This window comes from Phalacrocorax aristotelis, chromosome 7, assembly GCF_949628215.1.
Source record: "Phalacrocorax aristotelis chromosome 7, bGulAri2.1, whole genome shotgun sequence".
Taxonomy (NCBI): Eukaryota; Metazoa; Chordata; class Aves; order Suliformes; family Phalacrocoracidae; genus Phalacrocorax; species Phalacrocorax aristotelis.
Window position 1 is genome coordinate 6,116,212 of NC_134282.1, and position 27,561 is coordinate 6,143,772.

The 27,561-nt window shown below is 37.2% G+C and overlaps 2 long non-coding RNA genes across 7 annotated transcripts in view; both read left to right on the plus strand.

Annotated features, from left to right (window-relative positions):
* Window positions 1–902: 902 nt before the first annotated feature.
* On the plus strand, window positions 903–19,051 carry LOC142059657 (uncharacterized). Its single transcript, XR_012661475.1, has 3 exons — window positions 903–1,354; window positions 5,673–5,799; window positions 17,676–19,051. It is a non-coding gene; the product is annotated as an uncharacterized LOC142059657 (long non-coding RNA).
* A 3-nt stretch (window positions 19,052–19,054) lies between these two features.
* The window catches only part of LOC142059656 (uncharacterized), a 67,619-nt gene continuing 59,112 nt past the window's right edge, over window positions 19,055–27,561 (plus strand). For 4 of the 6 annotated variants that reach the window (XR_012661469.1, XR_012661468.1, XR_012661470.1 and 1 more), the window contains exons 1-3: window positions 19,055–19,439; window positions 21,065–21,167; window positions 22,652–22,740. This is a non-coding gene — a long non-coding RNA (uncharacterized LOC142059656). Of the gene's footprint in view, window positions 19,440–21,064; window positions 21,168–22,648; window positions 22,741–27,561 lie in introns of all 6 variants that reach the window. The other 2 variants (XR_012661471.1, XR_012661473.1) reach the window with 2 other exon arrangements.

A 27,561-nucleotide genomic window follows, 5' to 3' on the forward strand; every position in this document is an offset into this window, starting at 1 on the left:
TATTTTTCGTGAGAAACACTGCAGTCTTCTACATTCTCCTTATCAACTTCAGCTCTACTTGGCCTTAACTTTGCAGCCGAGGCATGTGCTTATCTGGGTTGGAAAACATGACCATAACTGACTTTAACTTGACTACTTTAACTTAAATGTTTTGCCTTTTCATGGATGAATATTCATCTCTAACCTTAATGGAACAGAATAATATTTTGAGAAGCAACCATCTCAGCATGCTGTAGCCCTGGTCCGGGTAACAGGTAGGCTTCAAAGCGGCACAGGTCCAAAGGAGATCCCTGGTATTACTCATGAGCTCTCGCAGGCACCCATACTTTACAGACACTTCCATACACTACTCTAATGATCTCTTTTGCCATTTTCTGCTTCTTTTCCCTCCTGCTTTTGGTCCTAATAGAATTACTGCTTCAGAAGCACAAGTTTTGCTTGTTCTGGTAAGGGTGAAGACTTAGCATTTCAACCACAGGAGAGCACAGCTACAGATGAAATGTTTGCACAGGGAGGAAGAGAAGGGCAGGAGTTTAGGTCAAGGGGTATCCGTGTTTAATCAGGGAGTAAGCTTTCTTATCCATTATTTCATTTTTAGCTCTCCAGGCCTTCACGTCACTCGTAACATCTGGTTGGCTCCAGCAAGGAAAGACACAAGGCCAGCAGGAAATAACAAACGTCTGTTTTTATTGCTGAAAGTTAGCCTGAACTGTTGAAAACCTCTTTCCCACAGATAATCCCAGCGAGGGTACAGATAGGGAAGTATTTTATCATTGAACATTAGTGCTTAGGGAGCATTTGTCACGTAGGTCTCAAAGGAATTTCCTTTGCCCCCAGATCAGTCTTTTGGTATTGTAGGCAAACATGTCATTAAACGTGATTCAAAATTTAAGCTCCTTTAGGCCAGAGAAGGAGGAAACTTTGTTAGATTTAGTGACTAAAAACTTCCAGACAATACTTAACTTGGCAAGGTTTAGCAGAAGCACAAGTGGGCTTGTTTTAATAGTAGCGATGTGGTAGCTGTGCTTCTCTGAGCACATGAGCCGGGTGAAGCGTGATGAGATCCATGGCTAGCCAGAGCTTTGAGATGCAGGTGCACAGATGCATCTGTGGGTCTGCACATCTGCTCACACAGTGAGCTTCCCAAAGATGGCCCAAAGAGTCTTCAGCTCAAAATGAGATTTTATTAGCATTGGAACTATAAATCTTACTTGTTAAATAGAAACTCACAATTTAGAGAATGTTTTTTCACAGTATTCGAGGAGGAAGGTTCCTCTGAAGGCTTGTATCCTGCACCTGACAATCTTCAGTGCAAGACTGCTCAACACCACAGTTATAAGAATTTATCTTCAAGGTATGTTATGTCTGTGAGATACGTAGCCACAAAACCAAGTGCAATCTCAGGAGAGATTCCAATAGCAGATCTTTACCTGACTTTGTTTTTTATTAACCTTTGTCTTCTACCAGATCTTTCATTCAAACTCAAAATAAATCCAGAAGCACCTGAGGTTTTTTGACAAGTATACAGAGAATTATTGGTGGCCTAGAAATTCTAGAGTGTGTTGTTTTGTATATTCTTGGTTGGTTAAAAATGAGGGGAAGAAAAGTTTATACTTGTTTATTTGTGGCAATGTTGCTTACTACACAGCATGAATAGCTGCACCCGTTGAAAGGTAAGATTTAGCAAGTGTATTTCTGTAATTCCTTAGAATTATTTCGCAGGCAACAGAATGCACAAGTAACCTGTTATGAAAGAAAAAACAATTGATTAATTAGGTACACTTTGTGCATGCCATTTTAAAACCATAATTTGCCTCATAAGTCACCTTTAAAAGACCAGGTTAGAGGTATATTACTTTGGAAATAAAGCTGATCTTTTCAGACTTGAACGCCATAAAATCAGGTGCCTAAAGGGATCTTTAACATAGATACCTATGTTTAGGGTGGTTAGTACTCATGGATTGCATTGACATTTGAAGGATCTGAACTCTGATCAATTAAAGCACAGTTAGCACAGAAATAAAGGTAGTTTTGTCTAAATTAAAATGTCAGTTTAAGTGTTGATGTTGAAAAAGCTGCTAGTGAGGTGTCCACCTCTTTAGAAAGATGTCTTTGCAGTGGCTGGACTCAAATGTAAAGAAATACCGTGGCTGATATTGGATGGCAATTGCAAAGTGAGGAACTATGACACCTATTGGCTTTAACATGCATGAATGTATACTGTTAAGCTTATTTTACTAACGTATTTACTAGAAAAGACAATTCTTTTCATGATGTTTGCATAATAATGTCCATGGCAAGCCTGAGCCTAGTACAGCTCCTAAAATGCAGGAAAGAAAAGGATCGCTTTGACCTCTATCTGAAATCTCATTCACCTAAAAAATACCCTTATTGTGCTCTTTCATGGTGCTGTACAAATCTGGTTTTCATTGCAAGCGAAACAGCAGCCATGCATCTGGCATAAAAAAGGAAATAAAAGTATTAAGGTTGTGTCCATATGTGCAAAATATTAATGAATAGAGCAATTAGTTAACCAGTGGCTTGTCATTATTTATTAATTATTTATGACAATTACATACTGCTTGGAGTGATTTATTTCTCTTTATTTGTAAATCGTTCTGCGTGCCTGAGTGCCCAGGGAGGATGTGTGAGTATCTTGGATATATAGAGCTCTGCGCTGCGAGCTGCAGCTGCCATTTTCTCTTGCAGTTACCTGTGGCCTGAGGGACTACGGTTTTTCATCATGAGCCATTCCTCCTTGATTCGGTTGGGGAACTGGAATCGGGACAGACCTTATATTATGGGAAACGCAATTTCTACAGATACTACCCCTAAATCAAACAGTGAAGAAGCCATTCCTTTATACAAGGACTGAGCAAAGCCTTTAGCTATGTATAGTCCTAGTTGAGGTAAATACTGATGGTATGTAGTAATGGTGAAAAAAACAACCCAATAAATTCTCACACTGCTCTGAGTGAAAAGTGAGTTGAAATAACTGTTAAATCACTTCTTTTGAACACTTTGAGTCAAATCTGTAATGTTTCTCCTCTGGTATTAGCAGAATTATATGAAGGATATATTTTTTTCAAAATGTTATCCTTTTATTAAACAATACATTCTGTTCTCTTTCAGTTCTGCCTCATTCGGGGTCTACAGAGACTAGACTGGTCAGTAAGGTCTTTTTATACTTCTGATAGTAGCCACTTCCAGTAATGGAGGAAATGTTGGTGCAATCTGTTCTGCTGAGGGGCAGATGAAAGATATTGATCTCAGATAAAAGTGTAGACTCTGTTGAACTGGGAGAAGCGATGCCCACAGGCCACGCAATTGCTCCTGTCTGATTTATGTGAAAATATATGCTAGATATTCATATGCCTGGGGAGAAAAGACTTTACAGCTCATTTACACATACTCCTCTTAAATATCTCACTTCATTGCTGGAGGAGCTGTCCCAAGAAATTCTAATTGTCACCACACTACAGTGCCTTTTTTTTTAAAAAAATAAAAATTGTCCTTCATATCGAGAGGTGTGAATTTGGGGTGTCCTGTGCAGGGACAGGAGTTGGACTCGGTGGTCCCTGTGGGACCCTTCCAGCTCAGGGCACTCTGGGATTCTAAAAGGCATGGTGTATACACTGAAACGGCCTGCTGATAGTTGCAGGAATCTCCTTTCTTTCCTTCATTTTCTAATTATCAGTCCAGATCCATTGACTGAAGGGCAGAAGTTGGGGTTTTAAAACCACAGTGTACTTTGTCAGGGGCTTATTGAAGTTGTCACACGATCATTTGTGCCATGATTTGCACTTGCACTAATGCTCATAAAAACTTTTAGGGCTTGCAACTGATACCACCTGATGAGTACGACAAAATAATATATTTTTATGTATTTATTTTGTACAAATGAAACTGAAAGCACACACACATATATACACATGTATAAAATGTAAAACCAATAAATAATATACTCTTGTTTTAAAGATGAAGATAAAGCAGAGAAACCATATCCTAAGGAACATTTACTTTCTTCTGATTTGACACTGAATTAATCCTAACATCTGTGGTTTTCATTTGAAATAGAAATTACAAAAATGTCTCTTGAATCAAGAAAAAGAAAATAAGTTTATTGGTAAAGTTTAGTATAATATTTGACACTTAGACATTGGTCCTGACCTTTCTCACACAGACTGCATTTTATTTCGTGATGCACAGTGCGCTTGAAACAATAGATCTATTAATAGTAAACATATACTTTTGGACATTCATACAGGCTCAGCAAATTTTATTATTATAACTAAAGGATTAAATTGTTGTTTATCAACCCTTTACAGATTATTTCCTGGGTTTTTTTAATGTTAGGTTCGAGTTATATTTTACATTGTCTTCTTTGCTTCCCAAACCTAAGGTTGTATGAACATCAAAAAGTCAGAACCCAGACACATAGGCTTTGAAAGTAATTTTCTAACTTTCCCTCACATCTTCTATTTAAATTTCCATTTAGATACAGTTAAATCCATACAATAAAAAATTGCTTCTAAAACACTTAAAATTGGTGGTAGCTGGTATTAAAATTCTCACAAAATCCCCAAACTGTAACAAATTCCTCATTTACCTCTAGCCTGGCCAGAATAAAGAAACATGTTTTCTACTGGAGGAAAACGGGGTTTTGTTTTCATTTTTTTTCTGGAATATTTTGATTGAGATACTGTTTGGAGGCCAAATACAAATTTAATTATGCAGTTTTACTACTGAAAAACAATTAGGGCAGATTCGTGAAGCAATTACATGAATTGCCCTATGGCTTCTTTTAGATTTAGTAAATGCTTTCATTTTTTATCTACCGCTTGAGCCATAAGAAAGCAGGAGGATTTCAGTTGATCTGAAGCAGTGGTTAATTTTCAGAGTTTTTTTCTTTTAGCCTCAGTAAACTAAGCAGGGAGGGATATTAGCTACCTGTATGAACTGCTAACGCGTATTTCAAATGAAATGGATACGCAGTCATTACAAATGCCCTCGTACAAATTTCCAGGCTCTGTATGAGCCGCTTCAAATTAGGTGAATATTGGTAACATCAGTTGGTATTCTTCAGTGTTTAATATAATTTTTGTATTTGTAGCCGTTTGATGCATATTAAATTAATTTGGTCAAATGATTTGCTCAGTTTGAGGTGGTAGACAACAGCAGTAACACGAGAAAAATAAGTCTAGGTATGTTTGGCATCCTCTAATGCTGTTTCTGAAGATAGTAGCAATACTCAGGTACCAGAGAACAGGGGTGTTCCATGTCTATAGGTATGATGCCAATCTTCCTTCATCATTTTTAAGCAACAAACTGAATTATAAGAATGACAGCTGTTTTTTTTCTCTTGCACAGTGATTTCTGTTCTTCCAGAGAAAAGAAACCAACATTTCTGCAGTGAAATTATTTCAAGATATGTTACTTATATTTCATAAATGTAAAGAACAACTTGCAAAACCCACATTAAGGTTGAGAAATAAGGAAAACATTTAACATTTAATTGACGTGCGGCTCCTTTTAGATTTAGTTAAATGGTGGCCCTGTTTGTGTAAGGGGATTGGACTAGACGAGATCCAGAGGTGCCTTCCAGCCTCAACCATTCTGTGATTCTGTGACATAGTGGCTTATGAACGACTTTTGTGTTCTTCCTTCCTTAGAAATGAAAATGATCTGTGATTCCTGTTTTTGGAGCTTGTACAATGTACCAGTTCTACCCATGACGTTTAAACTGCTGGCAATCAAAATCATGAAAAAGCCAAACCTGCATGATCTTAGACTTGCAAGGTAAGATTTATTTAAGAGGGGTCATGCATGGTTTCTCTTGCTTTCCATTTGGCTGATGAGTGCTTTTGAAATGAGTATAATCTGAGTTACAGCAAAGACCACTCCAAATGATAAACAGTACTCTTTGTATCCCACTCTCCTCGGTCATACCAACAGTGGCCTTTGTGTGTAGGTAGTATATGTTTTGTCTCCTCACTTTCAGTTGAACCGTTAACAACAAACAAGGGCTTTGATGGCTCCTGGTAAAGTTCCTACAGAATAATTACGTACTGAGTTTGAAGAGAAAATGCAGCTAGCTATAATGTCCCTCGTGATATCTGAAAAGTGATGAAATAACAGATTTTACTCCAGGTTCTACCTTCTGTAAATGCAACAAAATATGGTGAGAAGTGAAATAAAAAAATAAAAGAACACTTTTTGTTTGAGATGCATGTGGAGAAAGACTGCATCTTTGATATGCGTTTACTATACACAGAGTCATTATAGGATTGTCACTGGTGGAGCAGTTATTTTCAAAACTGTGCTTGTTTAGTTAAAATTAAAAAAAATAAATTGTGGTTCAAAAATGTTTTAATTCCAGAATACCTGTTAAGTATGAGTATGGTAGCATGTCCTTTATTACACACTGAATTCTCCTTAATTGCTTTTAGTCTGTATGCAAACACAACTGAAAGACAATAAAGGGACTAACCTTTTCCGGTAAGCCTGACACACAATGATATGCAATTTCCATTTCCCACTGCACTGTTAGAATGATCAAGCTCTGTTTGTCTGAATTTAGTATTTATGATTACAAATTATCTCGTCGTAATCAAAGTCATTTGCATAAGAAAATTATCTTCCATCAAGTATGATTTTACTGCATGTGCTTTAATACTGCAACAGCCTGTTAGTATTATTTGGATAATTAAAGGGATACTGTAAACTCTAATTTCTCCTAGAATTTACCCTAAAAAACCCAAACAATAACAAAAAAAAAGTTATGAAACTTACCATAACAGCTAGATATTCTCATAAACTGAAGGGGGGAAAATCTAAGTGAATTTAAAACTAAAATAAAACTAAAAGCAGCTACTGCAGCACCAACAACATGAAAATGGTCATGAACATAAGCCAAAGTTGCTGAAGTCAATCTCAAAACTGAATCTGGTGTCTCTGGCATTTTATTGTTCAAGCTGAGAGAAAAGCAATGAATAAATACATTATACAACACTAAACTTACAGACGAAGGTTCTCCCTGAACTAAGAGGAACCCTGAAGCTAAGGTGAAGCCCGGAAGAGTGATTCTGATACTGGTAGTATCCTACAAGTGCTAGCCTGCATGCACAGCAAATGGCTTGTTTGCCCCCCGGGAAAATGGTGTGAGTATGCTTCAGCCAGCCAATATTTCTGTCCTGTAAGAGGATAAAGACTTAAGTATTTGTGGGCTGAGACGCTGACACAATGAATGATATTGGGTTCTCCTGCTGCGGCCTTTTGAACAACAGGAGAACTGGGAGGGCTGGCAGCTGGACTAACTGAGATGGGCAGATCTCTGAAATCATACTCTTGTTTGTATTGATATTCCCCCTGCACGTGCACCACATGGGGGAATGGGATTAACTAAATTCTGTGGCCCTTACACATGATTGTTTGTAAAGATGCACCAGAGTATTTTCCTGAATCAAGTCCTAATCCCTACATATTTTTTCCACTCGGTGCTCAGCTGAGAGTGGAAACTTCAGTTTATAAAGTTGGAAAATGTTTACTTTTTAGCTCAATATATTTTTAAAACCTTTAAAAAAAACTCCTGAAGAGCTAATAAAGCTTACTAGCTGGGGGGAAAAAAAAAATCATTTTATTGCTTTTTCTCCTTGGTTGTTTATTTTTGTCTTGCAGGAAGGGAGGATATCTTAATCTTATTGCTATGGTATCTGTCTGGAAATAAATTAGTCTTTGAGCTTTGCCCCTCCACCCCTGTCTTGGAAAAATCTTTAATCCTTATACAAGACCTAGTGCTATGATATATGTCAAAGAGACTTCCTATCAGGTTACTCAGACTCTTCCGGCATCAGTCATCTAAAGGAAATATAGTACAGAAAAGCTAGTGATTAACTCTTTATTACCAAGAGTGAAATTATTCCATAAAAGCATTGCTAATGTAAATGCTTATTCATATATTATTAATCATTATACCAGAATAGCATTACTCTATGAACATCTATCAAAAGTTTATTTCTGGAGTTAACATTCTTGTAACTGCTTTCGGGAGGTCTCCTGCCCAGGAGCTGGGTGAACAAGATAGCAGCAACTGCATAAACCCTGCAACTACTTTAGTCTGCTTGTGTGCTGCATGTGATGTCTGTGCTGGGGCCATGCAGAATTTGCACTGAGGTTTAGAGTCTGCAAAGCAGTTTTTAACCATAAAACAAACAACTGCTTCTAACCTGTGTTTATATGTTCCTGACTGAGATGTGCAAAAGATCGTATGTATTACCTAACTCTTTCCCAGTGTGGCGAATGGAGGAGACAGTAAACGAGAAGATGCTCAGGCTGTGTGAGTGCAGTGATTTTTGGCTCTTGAAATAAGACCTGTAACTTTATAAACTTAATTGTATTTTCTTTTCTGTATTCACAAGCTTCTTTTGACTGTTTTTTATCAAAATATCACCATGATAATGCATAGTAGGTAAATACTACTGGTGCTTTATTTTCTCAGATTAATAATGCTATATTCCATAAAGTGCTTTCTGTTGTCCGTAGTAAGAATATGGACTGCAATGTATGCAGTGATCACTGCAAGCAAATGCTTTCTGCCTGATATAAAGGGAGCTGAAAGAAACAAACGGGATAACATATGGTGGGATTTTAGACAGGTTAGTTGTGTGGTAATTGAACAGGAATTCATACAGAAACAGCCATATTTTGTGATCAATACACTTGCTTATAAAGAGCAAGTATACAAGTGTTGTCTTATTTTATTAATTGGGTAAAAGGAGAGCTGTCTCTTTCTGCGCATGTTGATGAGGTGAATTGTTAGGAACAGGGAAGAAAAGTGGTGTAATATATGACAAAGTGAGTAGCTGGTATGAAAGGGAGATGGAATATTCTATGCAAGATGTTACAATCTTCTCCTCTCATTTTATTCCTACTGTGAAAAATGCATCAGAGGTGCATACTAATACTACAGTGAATATAAATTCATGTGCTAGCTGTGTGTGATCATCTGAGCAGTGTTTTTAAGCAATTGTAAATTCTTGTCCTAAGATTTGCATCCCAGTCAGCTATGTGTATTGTAAGGAAAACCTAGCTTAATATTTCCATTTAGGTCTTCAGATTTTCTTAAAGTACAAGTAACTTACCTTAAAAAAACCTGTCAAAATCAGGTAATGACTTTGCCGAAGGTTGCGCAGATGCTTACTGGTCAAGGTGGAAGCATGGCACTGTTCAGTCATTCACACCTCAGGTATTTGTTCTTTTAAACTTCAGCTTAGGCTAAGCTTTCTAGATATGTCACTCGGTATAGAGGGAAAACCACAGAAGTGTATTTTCCTGTTTTTTTTTTGTTTTGTTTTCTTTTTTTTTTTTGTTGTTCTTTTCTCAGGTTTTTGGTGGAATGTCTATTTCTAACTTAATTAGTCAAAGTCTTGCTGGTGAATGAAGGTGTTCTAAGTTTTACCTTAGCTCTATATTTAGGATATTTAAAAATTCTAATAGTACTACCTACTTTCTAAGCTCTATGTTTTACAACACTGGGATTAAAAACTCAGGTTGCTTTAAGAGTTGCTCAGAGGCGGTTAAAGATCTGTAAGGAATCCCTGAAAGTGCATTCAGGAATGACAGAATTGTCTGAGAGTGCTCTGGGATGATGTAATTTACTCTAGTGTAATCTGGAAAGCAACATTAGACCACCCTTTGAGAAATTCCTGCTGAACTTTAGAGTACAAATTTCCCTGTTCACAGCAAAATGCGTTTCATACAGGTTTTGGTTTTACTAATGTAGGTACCTGGGAGCAGAACTTAGCCCTGAAAAGTTTTCACAGTGTTATTTGGAAGGAAATCCCCCCATGATGTGGTTGGACCAGATGACCTCCAGAGGTCCGTTCCAACATCAACTGTTCTGTGATTCTGTGTAAAGGACAAGAAGAGCAAATGTGGGATCGCAGGGGATAACAGTGGTTTTTTATTGTTCAACTGTGACTTCGATACCGTAAAGATGCACTAGCAACCATTAAGGTGTTAGCATTCACTGGCTTTGCAAAGGCTCTTCATTAAATGCAAAATGAAAAAATGACCAAAAAGAAAAAGAAACCTTTTGAAGTGCCACAAAAATGCACTTTATTGAGTGTTTAATCTGAACAATCATTCCTACATGTTTGTCATAATCTCCCTACTTCTGACTTCATTGATGATCTAATGATTCTTCAGTGGTGATTCCTCCTTATTCACGCATGCCAAATAAGTTTCTTTCAACAGTTCAGGTTTGTAGGCTTTTAAAATTTTAACTTTAATTTTCCTTTTCACTAACACTTTAATTCTCCACTGAAGTAGATTCTTTAAAAGTTTTATCTTCATTATAAAACCCAGTCATAATAAATAAAAGTATGACACTACTCTCCACTTTTGCATTCATCTACTCTCATCAGAGGTCACTACTTTGACCTTGTCATCATTTTATGATGTATGTATTTTCTAGGTTTCTTTCTGTCATTTGGTCATCGATCACTTTTTCCCCCTCTTTACAATAGATGTGCCAATACCAATTAGTCTTGAACTACTTGTTATTTTGTGACCTTTAAAAAGGCCATGTTGCATGATTTATTTGCTTCTGCTCTGTGTGTTCAGATATTGTTTTGCTCTGGTAGAATCATGGGCCTTCTCTGATTTGGTAATTCATTTCCTTTTTTCTAAACGAAAACCCATCAAGAAATATTGACATTCTCACTCCAGTGGAGACTAGTAAATGTTATCTGGAGAATTGTTCTGTTTGATTTCCTAGTTTTAATTGCTTGAGGCAATTCCTCTAGCACTCAGATTAATTATAGCAAAAGAGACTTCTAGGCACTGTAGAGTGAATGTGGTTCTGCCGTAGAGAGCAGCAGGATCTGGGAGAGAAGTGGATGGAGTGGGAGGAGGCAGGTGTCACACGATGGCAATGAGTAGGGCAACACTGTGAAGAATTTAGGGGAGGTGGAAGAGAACGAACAGAAAAGGAGGAGCTGGTGGATATCTTCATGTGGAGAAGCAGAATACTTTTTTTTTTAAAGGCAAGAGGTTTGGGGTTTTTTCCCTCTTTTTTTTTTTTCTATCTGGTTTCATGGATTTATTTTACATCTTCTGTCTATTATTTTAAAATTCCTTATTTAATAGTTTAAAGAAAGTTTTCTCTTCATTTTTTAAACAGATGAAGTAAGTCTAATATTTCAAAATTAAATTGCACTTCTTAGTTCATTTTTTTTAACAAAAGGCCAATACCTCCTCTATTGGGTAAGTACAGATATTCATGGTTTTATGTTAATCTATTTCTCCAGATTGTAATAGTCATGTTCTTTCTCTGTATAATTCAAGTAGACTTCACAGGAGAGATATTTGCCTGGAGGGGCTGGAAAAATATTAATCTAGTTTTTGCTATTGGCAACTACTGCTATTTGACCCACTGGTAAGTTCTGGCCTCTCCTTTATGCAGGATCTGGAGTCCATATTTCTGACTGACTTGCAGAAAATGAAAACTATGTACCAGCCCACCAAACAGAGTATGGCTCATAAACTCAGAGTTTTAATTTGTTTCAGACCTCATATCTTAGAATATGGTACTTTGTTTTAAGGATCACTTTCACAATTTATTTATTAAAATATTGGAATAAAATAAAATATTACATAGTAAGCAAAGTGACACAGGCCAAAGTTTGAAGCCCTGTCTCAAAGGAGAATTTAGCAATGAAAGGAAAATAATTTATTTGGGAATATAATGTTGATCAAATCCACAACAGATATTGTATATCTGTTGTATTCAACAAATGTGGAACTTGACATTGACTTTTTCAATACCAAAACACAAGACTATGATATTCATTCTAAAGAAAAAATTCTTCTGTTAAGGCTGTTTTACTTTCTGGGATTTAGACCAGCCCAAAAATATTCCAGGTTCAGTCAACTGCCTCACTGACTAACAGGCAAGTGTCGCCTAAGTAAAATGAAATGCATCCAGGCTAATTAAATCCGTGCCTTCCTGTTATGCCTATGGAGACCTGTACTTGTGGCATTACAGAGATCAAGCTATTTTGAACTGAACTAAGATCACCAGTAATTTAACATAGCCTAGCAGGCTTCTACCCAAAAAGGTGAGGATGAATAATCATAGAATCATAGACTCATAGAATCGTTTAGGTTAGAAAAGACCTTTAGGACCATCAAATCCAACTGTTAACCTAACACTGCCAAGTCCACCACTAAACCATGTCGCTAAGCACCACACCCAAATGTCTTTTAAATAACTCCAGGGATGGTGACTCAACCACTTCCCTGGGCAGCCAGGTCTAATGCTTGACAACCCTTCTGGTGAAGTAATTTTTACTAATATCCAATCTAAACTTCCTCTGCTGTGACTTGAGGCTATTTCCTCTTGTCCTATCACTTGTTACTTGGGAGAAGAGGTGAACCCCCACCTCACCACAACCTCCTTTCAGGTAGTTGTAGAGAGCAATAAGGTCTCCCCTCAGCCTCCTCTTCTCCAGACTAAACAACCTCAGTTCCCTCAGCTGCTCCTCATCAGACCTGCTCTCCACACCCTTCTCTGGACACGCTCCAGGAATTCAATTTCTTTCTTGTAGTGAGGGGCCCACAACTCAACTCATTATTTGAGGTGTGGCCTTTCCCTCCACAGCCTTTCCCTCTCCCACTAAGCAGATCACCTTATCAAAGGAGATCAGGCTGGTCAAGCAGGACCTGCCTTTCATGAACCCATGCTGGCTGAGCCTGATCCCCTCATTGTCCTGTACGTGCCACATGATGGCACTCAAGATGTTCTGCTCCATAACCTTCCCCGGCACTGGGGTCAGGCTGACAGGCCTGTAGTTTCCCAGATCCTCCTTTCTGCTCTTCTTTTAGATGGGCATCACATTTACTAACCTCCAGTCAACTGGGATCTCTCTGGTTAGCCAGGACTGCTGATAAAGGATTGAAAGTGGCTTGGTTCCTATTTCATTCCCCTGAATCCAAAACGTGAAAACCTTAAGCCAATGTTCACAAGTTAAAAAAGTATATATTAAGCCCAATCTATAAATAGTCATACCCTTCTCTTGCCTAATATCCAAATGGGAAAACTGTAGCTGCTAACTGTTGCTACCTGGCCAGGCAAGGGCGAAAGTACCCATCTCCTTCTCTTGTTCATCACTCTTAATGACCAGGCAAAATTTGCCGAGAGGAGTGAATGAGGCATTGTATAAAACCTTGGCCCAAAATAACAGAGGAAGACAGGTAAAACTATGACTCTATTACTTACATTCTGCAAAAGTTAGCGGCGTTATCATCATGTGTAGACAGGCGTTAAAAGACACTGTGGCCTTTTAACATACAGCAGGTTGCTTCAACTCAGCTGTTATATACAAGCTACTCTGCAATAATTGCTCACGTGCATATTCTTAACTTCAGACAAATATGAGGTAATGCAATGTGACCTAAAGTCACTGGCTTTAAATTAAACTGAATTACTTCACATTTGTTGTGAACTATGAGCACACACATGGACAAAATGAACTAATCGAAGAGTATAATTTAGTGAGACAGATAACTGGTCTGTGGGGCTGGCCCTTATATCTTTTTGTAAAGAAGAGAAAAGGAAAGAATGAAGCAAAACATGTGACGAATGTTTGTCACATCTAATGAACGGGAAAGTGTTAGACAAGAAAGTAATATAGGAAACTTACTGTCTCTCTGAGAAAAGAGGCTTGCACCTTGCTTTCAGATAATCTCTGACTCTGTGAGACAGTTTAGACCTCTAAGTCTGCAGTCCAGATTTCCAAGAAAGAAGAATTACAATGACAGAGTCCTAGAAAGTGTTCTGCAGAAAAAAAATACAAAGTGAGTGTAGATTAATTTTAGTTATGATAAGTACTACTTTTAATATTGGTGTTCCGTAACACTCAGAAGTACTAGTCAGAATCAAGAGCACAGTGTTGAACGTGCAGAGCACAGGATAAGTCTTTGTATCACGATGCATATGCAAGAATTTCTTGAAGGAAAATGTTGTATCATCTAAGCTATCCAGATCTAAAGAACTGCCATTTATCTCAGGAGTAACTGTCATTAAGTGTTGGTATCCAGCTTGGAAAGAAATAACTTAGACCTCTATAACAGGCATAACAGGCATTTGTAGCATGCAACAGAGTATTTTTTTTCTGTGGTAGAAATTACTTACACATGCTTACTCATTCGCAGTCTGCCAGTCCATGATATCCTGACAAGGATAACTTTGGTTTTTGCTAATAACTGGAATGAAGTTTGCAAAAGAAAATGTATTGCAGCTAAAAGAGCCTTTTCAAAATTCCTCACAGACTTTGGTTGGTTGGACCTATAAGTACATATTCATGAGAATCCACAGAAAGCTGGATGCTGCTGATGAAGAGGGATTTTTCTTCCAGCTAATAAGTTCAGTGTGAGTTATGAGCATTGTAGCTATAATGCATTTCACATTCACACAAATGATGATAAAAAGTCCTGTTCTACAGCCTTCTCCTGTGAGTGAAAGGTTTAATCCAGGGGACTACCAGAATGTTTCCTTGCATTAACAACCTTTGGTAGATGAAATAACACCTTAGCATATTTTGCCAATTAAATTACCTTTAAAAGTTTCTGGGAATCAAATTCACATTGATGCCACCTTTGGCTCCCTTGGTTGTGCCGAGCTTTTGCAAGTCATGCCACAGCAGCTGTGTCTTTGTAATTTTTCTTTAATTTACAGATTGAACAATTCCAGGAGGAAGACAAAATGAGTTAAACCACTTGCCTTTGTCTATAAGACTTTTGGGGAAGAAAATCAGAGTACCCACCTTCCCAGAGAAGACCTCTGGAGAATCAGTTTTGCAAAACATGCATGTCTTGGTAAAAGAGACTGTAAGCATTGAGTTTTTAATTGGTTATTTGGCAATGGGTAAAGAACTTAAAACTGCTAAAGGAAGGTTCTAATACAGATGTACGAAGGACGAAAATACTCTAGTAAATAGAGATTTTAAATAGTAACATTTATTGCCAGTGCCAATGCAAAAGGTTTCCATCTAAAAATAAAAGTGAAAATATGGAATATGTAGTAACCATAAGGGCTTATTTAGTATTAATTCCTTCTGTTCTTATTTCTCATGTTCACCTTCCACAGTTGTAAACCGGGTATTTTACTCTTTGCTGAACCTTCACCAGAGCTCAGTCCATGCCCGGAGCCCTCACGGCTGGACCTTTACTCGAGTTACACTTGCTGCTGGAGTCAGAGAGTCCCTATGGCTTAAGGGGGAGCTTCCTGAAAAGGAGGGGATATTGGTGCAGGGCAGGAAGATCTCCTCTTTTCTTCCTATCCATTGAAACTGGAGGCAGTTTTTTTCCACTAGAGTGCATGCCAAGATTCCCCATGATGCTCATGTCATCCAAGTCACACTTGGATCATGCTCAGGATGTCACAAATTTCTCCTAAAGTGGGCTGTGGACTGCAAAATCCTAGATATATATGCTCCTTCTTAAGACGACATAGACATCAAACAGAACGCAATTATGCTCCTGGCTTAGGAGAGTCAGCAATGTTAAACTGCCCATCCAGTCTGCAAGCTAATCTATGTCATCACCTCTTTGTCATCTCAGAAAATAATGAATGTAAGGCCTTGATACAAGGACAGGAGCCTATTTCAGCTGTGGAATTTTTTTTGTTCCAAGTTAACATTCCTCTCCCTCTCTCATTTATCTCTGACAAGTACAATGTTTAGGAGTCAAAGACTTATGCACCTTTTTCAAGAAGGTCTGATTTCTAGATCAATAGCGTCCTTCTAATATACCAATATACTCCATCCTCCACCATTAGGTTATCATGAATCAGGAGCAGGAGAATACAGTCTAAGCCCTTTGTTACCTTTGGTAATTCATCCTGCATTTTCAGGTCATTTCTTGTTTCAGTGGTTCAGTCTTTTTCATATAATTCTACAGTAAACCCTTACATTTTTGGCAATGTGCTCAGGGTCTAAAAAAAGATAGGGAGGAGAAAAAAAAATCTTACGTTTCCCAGCCCTTCAACATGAATAAACTGTTAAAACTTCCAAACTATTACTGTCACTTTAAAACTGGAAGAGTTTCCACCTTTCTAAAAACAGTGATGCAAGAAACACAGCTTTGTACTTCTACAGTGCTTGACATTTTATTGCCACAAATATTGACTCCAACATTCCCTGGACACAGCACAAAAATTCATTTTGTGAATTGTATTGACAGCCTAAGCAGGTTCTTTCTTTTTCACTTGAATAGGCTGCTCTAACTTATTAACTCAGTCTTGAGGGTTTTGAATATTTACCTCTAAGATCTAGATATATTTACAGCACAGCATATGTTTTGATATGCAAGACACATACCACGAAGGTTACCATGCAATCAAATTATTGTAAAACTTCATGGAACACCCAGAAGATAAGTAGCTACCCTCATACAACCACCCCTAGGTCATACGATGGATAGATCACCTTCAGGCAGACCCTAAAGTGACATATTTCCAAGGTGGTGGCTTTCATTTGATATGACTTTCAATCCCCAGTATGCAAGTCTGCCTCGTGACATTGAGGTAAATAGAGAGAATTTTAGAAATTTATTTCAGTTAATTTTATTTGATAAAATTGGAACTTTGGTGTAATAAAAACCATTTTGTATCACCAGACAATCCTGCGAATACACACAGCAGCGTGCCTGATTTTGATGACAAACAGAAAAGGACAAGGCAAACCTCCAGGAATATTATTTAATGAATCATAATTTGATTAAAACCACTTCTGGATACTATCTTTAACAGCTCATCTGGAATATATCTGCTTTCCCAATATGACAAGTTTTCCAAAGAATATAGCAGTGAGTTAGGTTTCATATTTGATGAGTCCAGAGAGGACCATATCTCAGCTCATTCAGATATCATATCCTAAACAGACTGAGATAAGTTTCTTTTGCCTGTGGAGTCATCCATACTTGCCTAGATAAACCAAGATGAAAATTGGCCTCCTTTTTCAAAGGCTAATTCAAGAAACTTCAGAAGTCTTCCTTTCTTTCTACTGATCCATCAACATTTTTCATAAGCCAACTGCATTTCTCTTTGAACTGTAGCTGGTTCAATCAAGTAGGATAAATCATTCAGGTTCTTTATAAGTGTAGTAACAGCCACTCTTGCTTAAAATCACTTTGGTGAACATTGCAGCTGTGGCAGTCAGGGGAGCTAATTAAAGTCTAGCCATAGTTTTCCAGTATACAGACTTAGGTCAAGTGTTTGACTTCTAATATGCCACTTACTGTGAAAATTCACGCTTTATACTTAAGTCTGCTCTGCAACAGAAATGAAGCTTTTGGTGTGTCCCTTGGCATCCTAGCCCTGTGACCCAAGAATTCCTCTGATCAAGTCTTTGAGTTTTTGCTGCAGGTCCCTAGTTAGGGTGGCCCTGGAAAGGTTCCCTGGGAAGACACCTTCTCTGCTACCACCTCTACTTCACCTCTCCAATTTATCCTGTCTCATGCTTTATGCAGGATGAACTTTTGAGTGACTGAAGTAGATATATTGTACACCAACAATACAAAGAAATGATGAATAGCAAGACCCTTTAGTTGGTTTTACTACTGAGTGGGTCTCTCAACCTTTTCCTGAGGGTGCAGTTCCCTGCTGCTCCATTTAGGCTCATCTGTCAGAAGAGGCTTGGTTCCTCCAGAACTGGGGAATGAGAAGTTGCTCAGCTGAAAGTATACGTGCTCCCTCCTCTGCCCTGAAGGCTGGGAACCGCAGGTAGCGACAGTGTGTGGCTAGTTTCCTGGCTGGCATGAACAATTGCTGCTGGCAGTTGCAAACTGTTCTCTCTTCTCTCGCCCTAAAGGACTAGGATTGCTACTACCACAGTCCTGAGCACAAGCCACAGTTTACCATGAAGTTCACACAGTTACAGAATAACAAAATAATAAACAAGTTAAGGCTCTAGAGTAACATGTCTGCTGTGAAATAGTCAGATTCCTGTAGTGTCCTTTGACTGAGTAAAGCAAAGTCAAAGAAATTGTATGCCAGCAGCTATAGTTAAGAGGCACCTTCTATTCTAGAGAATATACACTGTTAAATACGTCTATGGATCATAAAAATTAAAGAATACTGACTTTTTATTTATAACCACCTCTAAGGTAAATACCGTCTTACAGACAGTCTCATACAGTACCCAGTATATTTCCAGTCGTGTGGGAGGTTAATGTTTGTTATACAACTTTCCAAGAGTCAAAACAAGTAATTGCCTGAGCATCAGTTAATAAATAAAAGAAGTGCCAAAGGCAGCTTGAGGTGCAGGCAAGAAGTAACCAGACAAAGAGATCACAGGAAACGCTGCATGTATCTTTTCATATCTAAAAGTGTAGTACTGAAGTTCTGCCATGATAACCCAGGAAAATCTGAGAATAGAACCGGTGCAACAGATCCTCCAGACTGGAGGTTTAGTGAGTGCTGATAGTTTACAAACAAATGCTGTGTGGCGATGAGAGTTTGATTCCAAATATTCATCAGTACAAGTCAAACGGTCTATACCAAATCATCAAGATAATACTGTTACAGGACAACATCAGTAAGACCAAGACTGGAGTTTGCTGCTTTGCCTTTCAAACACTCATAGGAAAACACTAGGAGAGTTTTCAGTGATTCCAGGAAAATTTAATCTTTTTCTTTTAAGTTTCCCAGTACCAGGTTGCTAGGAAACATTTGCAGTATAACTAAAGAGGAATGAAGTATATTACAGAGGTATAAAATAGTCCAGTGTTAACTGAGTAGAGCAATAGTTTAAGAGCTATCATTCGCACCAAGAACTGAAAACTCTGCAACATTCTCAATTAATTTTAACTTTTAGTGACTTTCCTCTAGAATTTAATTTTTGTTTCCAGAGAGTCCTTGCCTGAAAAAGCTCAGTGACAGCTTATAATATTATTGTAAAAACAGACTCTATTTTCAGAGTTAAAAAGGCAATCTATATTGAAGGCTGTCATAATTTTTACTCTATAACAACACATGTTATTTATTTGGTAAAAGTAATAAATATTAATTTTCATGTTGTGTATCAAACTGAATGAGAAAGAATGCACTAGCTGAGGCAAAATAAATACATATATCATGTTACTCAAATTAAAGAAAAAGTCACTAGTTCATTAATCCTTAGATTTCTAGACCCAAATATATATTAAAGGCAAGATAAAGGTAGAGACTGATCAGTAATATTAGAAGCATATTTTTCAAAATGTATCTACACACATTTTTAGTTTTGGGTGGGACAATATATAAGATATGCACTGATTTCTAATTACCTCACTAATGCTTTGTCTTAATGTCTTCAAACTGATCCTGGAGTCCCTTGTTTGGTGGAAGGGAATTTCGCAGTGAATCTCAGATGCCATGCTTTCCTGCAAATAAAGTTAAGGTAAGGGTAAGCCATCAAATCTGTAATAAGAAATTCAGATGGAAATAATCTTTACTGAGTTCCTAGGAACACACATTCTTATGTGGTCACAACACAAAAGGAGTCTGTAGAAAATGATGAAAGGTGTTTTTCTGGGAAAAATGCAGTTTTCTCTTGACTTTAACATGACTGCAAATGCGACATCACCCATATACAACAAAGATGTTAATCTTCTTTCAGGATTTATGAGTGCGATACAATACATTCTTTAATGAGACAGAGGTAAGTAGAAGTGTTTTAATGACAGGAAGATGTTCATAGAGCTTGTTTCTATCTTTCACTTAATAGCATGTATCTACCTTCACTGAAGATTAGAAGTTGTCTGAGATAATTAATGATAATTAGCAATCTCCAGTATACAAAGGATGGAATTTACCTTCAGATTTTAAACATCTGAATTTGGGTGCCCAAGCACATGAATGAGATACCTCAGCTGCCCCAAGGGTCCCTGGACATCTTGTGAGTACAGCCAGCGAAGTCTGGAGAAATACCCCGCTCACCCTGAAGTTGAGGGATCCATCTGGCCTCTTGAGTTGTCCCAGGCCTTGTTAGCTTGCACTGGCTTTAATTTAGCTTCCCACTTTGAGTTTAATTTAGCTGTGTCACCTGTTCCCTTGGGTTCTCTGGGTGTTCTGTCTAGAGACCTTCTGCAGCTTAAATAGGACATTGGTGTTGATGTCCTGTGCTACAGCTGTCAGGCCTACGCATAGGAGATGGATATGCTAGGGTTTGGGCAACTGAAGTGGGACTTCAGATACTGTAGATTATGGTGAAAGTTTAAATACTTCGTTCCTATAAAGACATCCTCATCTAGCTCTCCGAACCTGTCAAATGAATCCCTCCTCATTTAAAAGATTATAAATGCCATCTTATTTAAATTACTTTACAGCAACAGAAATAATCACACAAAGATTGGCAAACCTACTTCAGTTAAAAATAACATAAACTAGAAGAGCAAAGTTTCCCTTCACCAGTCCTCCTCCTTTGTTTTCAACCCTATCTAAATAAAAACCTCAATGCAACCTTTTGCCACATCCATTTTTTTTCTCCTTGTTTCTATTAGATTTATTGTGTAAATAAAGCAAATAAAATTTCTCTCCATAAGACAAATCACTCCATTTATTTTCATTATTTATCCCTAATCACTCAGAAGGAAAAATACAAATATGGAAAGTCACTCTTTGTCTCTTTCAGTCATTTTTCTTTCTTTGATTAGCTAGCATGTTTGAGTTTCTCGTCTCAAGAAATCATATCATCATGCAACCATTTTCTTCTCTTAGCTCCTCTTAGCTTTTAGTTCCAGTACTTGGAACAGCTTAAGTGTGACAGATCAGATTTGGTGAATGTTAATAAACTAAAGTCAGTAAAATATCTGTCTGAATAATTTATCACAAATGTAGCACAGGTATATAGGTTCAGGTGCTATTGGAAGCTACTGGAGAAGTTAACTTGCAGCCAATGTGTAACATTTGAAAATTTTCGTATACTGGGTTTGACAGAGTTTTGAATGTTGCAATTCATACAAGATAATCAGACATTGTGGTGTTATTGTTTTGTGAGTATTCTTTCTCATTTCTTTTATTAAGATCATTTGATTTTTCTTACTTTTCTCCACATTGAGCAAACCCCTCTATGAAAACCTATAAAAGAGGAGACTACCCATCTGCTCCTGTCTACCACTACACCCTGGTACGTACATTATACTTTCTTGCATGCTATGTACTATTGTAAGAATAGCTGTCTGTATTGGGTCACACTAAAAGTATGAGTAGTCTGATGTTTTATCTCTAGTTGGTGCCAAGGAAATATAAAACTGGAGTAAACACGTAATGATGTTTCCCCATTATATTGTCTTAGCTTACAGCCACTTCCTGTTCAGGGATTTACAGAAAAGAAGTCTTGCAGCCCTTGCACTAGTACCAGTTAATATTCTGTATCTTTTGCAAAATTTAATTGACATGTTTGGCCATGGTGAAAAATGTTATCTTTAAGTAGAAACCTGAATTGGATGTGTTTTGCACCCCCACCTGTATGTCAGAAAGCTGAACATCAACTTATCTTCATAATTTCTGGTTCCTTTTTCCATTCCTCATTCTGGCAGACTGTAGTTTTGTTAAAACAGTGCTAACGCTAGCTTTTTATCATCCCAGTGAGAAGAGAAATATTTCTGAATTCTAAGTGGAAGGTGAATTCATAAGAAAACAGTATGCCCTTGTCATAAGTAAATAATATTTATCAGGTAATGTGTAGGATATGTGTTTGATTAGTCAAAGCTCTTTGCCTTCTACAAATCACACAGGTACAATTGGAGTAACCTATCTATTTTGATGCACAAGAAAGCCTATTCTAGTGTACAATTTCAGACACTTGAGAAAGTAAAGTATCAAAATTTCCAAATCCCAAGTGAAAACAGAATGGTTTTGCTCTATTATGCCTAGGCTTTTTCTTGTAGGTTTACCAGTCTGTTTCTTGTAGGATCCAGGAGAAACCTAAGATTTCTTTGCCTATCTGTCATTTAAATAAGATAAGTTAAGATGTGTTAAATTTGTAGTCACTTAGTACCAGTATTGTAGTGAAAAGGTTGTCTTTCTTTAGAGTTCAGCCAAACTAGTTCACAAAGTAATGCCTTCAGATATTTGTATCTGATTGTTCATGACATCATCTGGAAAGCAGATATGCTATATCAATATTGCTTAATATTACAACCAGCCAACAGCATCTCCTCCAAAATCTCAGTAATATTTTTTCCAGAGCAGTCAAGAATATCCCTTTTTTTTAAGCTAACAACTCAGATTTGTTTAGGAATTTGAAACGGAATCCCCAGAAGTTTATGGCACTCAAACAAATGGCAACAGACTTTTCCAGTGTTGATAATGACTTTGAGTTGGTTAGATAAAGCAGCTCCTCATATAATTTCAGTGAAGTCTTCCTGACCGTGCCGCAGGGGAGTTTAACTGCATGTGAATCAATTGCAAACAGCAAACAACACATACACTGCATTCTCAGCACTGAAGGTTGATTTATTGCCATTCTCCATAAGAATGATGCTTTCTCTGTTTAGTCTGAGAGTTAATGGTGGAGATTCTGGACTCCTTGTCAACTTGTCATTTACTAGTGATATTTCTACTAAGTCAAGAACACAAGATACCATCAGCTTTCCTTCGTCTTAGTAGGAAAGAACAACTTGCCAACCTGTCAGAAATCAAGAACAGAGAATCATCCAGAAGTCAAATCTTTGCAGGGCCTAGGAAGAGTTTGGAAGGTAAGAGAACTCAAAGTAGAGATTCAAGGTGCTCTTTAACTTGGCTGTCATCTCTATGTGAAGGGTTAAATTCCCACAGGAGGAGAACAGAGAGTGGCAAGCTGTAAGAATGTGTATTACACTGGACAGATCCAGAAAATTGCTCTGTCCTAGTAACCTCTGTGATTTGTTTCTTGTGATTTTCCAGTTCTTTTAATTTGCTTCAGAAAAGTACATTTTATGTCAATGTTTAACCTTTTTCAGCTGAAATGAAGGTTATTTCAGCCAAAGGAAATATTTAGTAGGATGATTTCTTTTATTTACTTAAACTTCGGTAGATGACTTAGCATCTGACCAGCTCATTCTTGGAGCTTTATTTTTCTTTTTTTTTCCCCCTCAGAAAAGAACTTCTCAAGGACTTGCAGAGGCTTTTAAAAAACTCAAAATATCTCTAAACTCCACTCATTCCACATCTGTATGGACTATAGCAAAACACAGATATGTCTAAAAAGCTTACCATATACAGAAAGAAAATGAGGGAAAACCTTGCTTGATATTAAAGTTGCTTTACAAGAACCTCATTTGTCAAGTTTCAAATAACGTCCCTAAGGCTTTTCAGTTCAAAAGCTAAAAATCTCACTCTGACTCTCCTGAACTTTGCAACATCTTCTTTTTGAACACACTGGAAATAGATGGCACACATAACATTCCAATCATACCTGTCTCAAACATTGTAAACTGAGAGCAGAAAAAGAAATTTTTAGCACAATCAAATGTCTTATCTTTATTATTTCCTTTCTGTCTCAAGCCATACTTTTCTGTACTTTACTTAATAGCCACATTCCAAACAAAAATTATCGATCTTTCAAATACTGGTACAAAAATGTGTTGGCCTTCTGTGAAAATACAAAATGCCAACTTGTAACAATTTCAGTAAAGCCATTGAATAGGTGCAGCAAACAAGAAACTTTGGAGTGATTGGTTTTTTGGATAGGAGCACCTTTATGACTAAATACCCTCTCCTCTGATGACCAGTGGTTAGGGACTGAGGGGCATTTCATCTGATACTGCCTGAAATCAGGAGGTACTTTCTTACCATGAAATGTAAGGTTATAGCTGTGTTAGAGGAAAATATCCTAGAGCAGGATTAAGGCAAATACTATGAAATGTCAGAAAACTTGGGAGCTATTGGATAGAAGCAGGGAAGCGGAACATGTCTAAAATCAAGCAAAGTTTAAACAAGTAACCGGGTAATTAGAAAAAGAAGATGCTATATAGACCTAGAAAAGAATATAATGGGGAGCAAGTAATAAAAATAGTATGCTACAAAGCAGTAGGGTGCGCTGACTGTGATAATTAAACAGAGGCTGAGAAGAAATTTCCAGAAATTCTCCAAACCAGAAATTCTACAGATTTCCCGTTGGGATTGTAGTAGATTGGCACTAGAGCAGATTGTTCTTATTGTATTATGATTTTGGAAAACTGTTTATGGAATCTACTGTAGTTGCAGGGCAGTCTTGAGCTGGGAGACTGGTTCCTTTACCAGCTCTTTTCTAGCAATTTATTGTCATGACTAAGGCTAGAAAAAGGAGGTCTTGAACTCTCAAGTCCCATCTCATGCCACAAGGCTGAGAAAATTAGTCTAAATCCTAATGAGTTAAATCTCATCCATTTCAAGTTAGTGGAAAAAAATTGTCTGTGATAGAGTGACTAGAAAATCTACAACCTAAGTTATGCACATGAAGCTTCAAAGGAAAGTGTCTTACGAGAAATGATACCTCTAACTTGTCCAAGATGCTGTTACACTTGAATTACTATACTTAAAACACTGCATATTATTATTGCAAAAGGTCAAATCTGTGGGTGGCAGAACACATAGTACTTATTAACTCAGTTGCTGAAATGTTATTGCAGATACTAACTAACATCAGAAATTTGACTGGTAGCATCTTCTGCATGATTTGTCTGCTTAAGGGAAGTAATTGAAAAACAGCAAAGAGCACAAAAGAGGACTGGTTGCTATTCAAGCTCTTTTGTGCCTCTGTTTTCTTGTAGGCTGGGTTATGCAGCTGGCTTGTCTTAGGAGAGAGCCATTTCTGACTGGTTTGAGCAGGTTTGGGAAATATTTAGTGGTTTTGGTTTGTTTATTTGTTTGGGTTTTTTTATAGCCGTTTAATGTATTTCAGTCATTATGTTTTCCTTTTCAGAAGTCCCTTAACACATTGCCTATTTTACAAACCTCTTAATCTTGAGCATTCGGTTCATTTGTTCTTTGAAAATGAGGCCAGCTACTCGTGTCATTCTCAATGAGTGCACATTTTAAGGCTGATGAAAGCAGATGCCTCTTTGACAGTATTCAGATTAATAGTAATGTCATGGAAGTGCTAGAAAATATGTCCTTATACAGTCTGATATCAATCGTGTCACCTAAATTCCCCAGACTTCTCTTGATACCAATATGATGTTTCCTATGGTGATGTACCATTGTGTCCAGTATTAAAAACTGTCCCTCAGTATTTTAATTTTATTTAAAAAGGAGAGAAACTTCATTGCATTTGTTGAAGAAATTGCCAGATAATTAATCACCTTGAATTTTTTCCTTCGTTTTCTGTTTTAGCCTAACACAAGGTAAAAACCACTGCAATATGTGCCTATCCCTTTCTGGTTTTTATCTAGCATACTTCCCTTTTTTTCTGTTCCTGCTAGTATACTGTACATAAATACAGGTTCAGATCTGAACCTTAGAAAACATTAGCGTTTGTTTTCTTCCAAAGGATTATTAAGCTGTTTCTGTTAGCTGCCTCATTAGAAAGAGGTCCTAGCTTTTGATGCACTTCTGATAAGACAGGAGTACTGTTAGGTTGCTTTCCATGTCTAGGACAATGACAAACATGCGGAAGGATATAACGTGCAGCTGTTGAAAACTAATAATCTGTAGTATAATTATTATTAGTTCACAAGAAACTTTGAAAGAAGAGGTAGTTTAAAATGCATATAGATTTAAACAAGATGCATTATGCTATAACTGCTAAAATACTGAAATTGTACTGCTGCCTGCAGTTGGGTGGTAGTTCTGTGGAGTTAGGAAATAAGTAATTATTATAGCAATTGGCTTGCACGAATATTGGCCATAAAGACTTACAAATTAGAATATGGAAGAGTTTTAAGATTTAACATGTTACATTACTTTCATCACATTCAGTAAAATATTATATTCTTCCATGATGTTACATCAGTATGCATAACTTCATTATCTTCATCTTCTAGACACATCTAGTGAAGTGCAATGTTTTAAATCATGCTGCCAATGAGTGATGGTTTCCTCATATCTTCCCTGATCTTTTTGCCAGATTTCACAATTACCAAGTCCCAGAGGAAATTCTTGGAAAACAGTTTAACAAAGTTTTAGGAAGGAATAAAAAGCGGATGGAAAGATATGAGAACTTTATCTGGCAAAAGTTGTGGTATGTCCATTCAAGTATATAGAACTAAGCCAGATGAGAGTAAATAGACTACAAATATTGTGTGTCTATCCACACTCAGACTAATGCTGATATTCATAGTCTAGATGATAACAAGGGATTTCTGTACTTAAAAATTCTGTTACCAAAGTGTACATACAAGAGACTAAATAATTAAAAATGAACTGTGTAATCAAACAGGCCTTCAGACTTTCTTATCATGACAAAGTCTTTATTAGGATTCCTCTATTTCATTATAAACTTCACAAATTCTCAACAAAGTCCTTTCATCTTGTGCATTTAGGAAATGTATTTTCATTTATAAGTTAAAAAAATTCTTTGAAGTTCAGATGTATATTAAGAAGCTGTAAAAAAGATCAAATTGTTGAGGCATCATTAAAGACTGCTAGGTTTGACCTGGCAGTTATCAATCATGCTGGTTAGTAAAGCAACACAGACTTTTGTGGGGCAAAACTAAATTAACAGAGGGCAGACATGGGCTTAGATTACAGAATTATCTTTAAGGAGTGTATATAACTCATAACTACATTTTAAATGGATGTATTGGGGACAACAGAGGAATGATTTGGCTTGACTGGCAATACAAGTTAACTTAATTAAGATGACAGCTGACTGCACTTTGGTCTCTGAAGCATCTCCTAAACAGTATAATGATGTCCTCTAGTTGATATTCCTTGAATAAATTATTTTATTTGGTTAGTTTTTCTCAGGCTGCAAGACAAGATGAAGCTTTATTTGAATTTTGAGAACTCTAATTTATTTGAACTTGGATGACTTCTTCTCTGTTCTAGCTGCATATACTTCCAAATCAACATGAACATGCTTATTTACCTGAAAAATCTGCCTTTCTTCTAGCTCTTCAGCTGGTCTTTCCAAACAAATGACTGTTGTTTTAGGTCGTTATGATGTGGCCTGTCTGTTGTATTCATTTCTTTGGCTGGTATCTTTACAGCTGCAGAGTGTAGTTATAGGCGGTAACATGAAAAGATACTGTTTGAACTTGCAGGGTTGTTTAGATTGTACCCTTTTCTTAAGTCAGATTTTAACTGAGCGGATATTTTTATTTCTTCCACATATCCCTAAGCAAGGTGGAAATAAAATAAAGTGAATTTATCAGAGTAGCTGAGAATTCTTGTTTATCTGCTGAAGAGGTGACGAGAACCTGGACCTATACTCAGCATCATTAGCTGTGAAGGATTCTCACAAAATTCAGTAGGAGTTTTGAGCAAACATTGACAGCAGGCTAATGTCCTTAGAGGTTATTTCTGTTTCAGACGAATCTTCCTGTTGTGCATTGCCACCTGTGCTGCCCCTTGTTTGACAAATTAAAAGAAGCATCGCAAACATTTTAATAAAAATC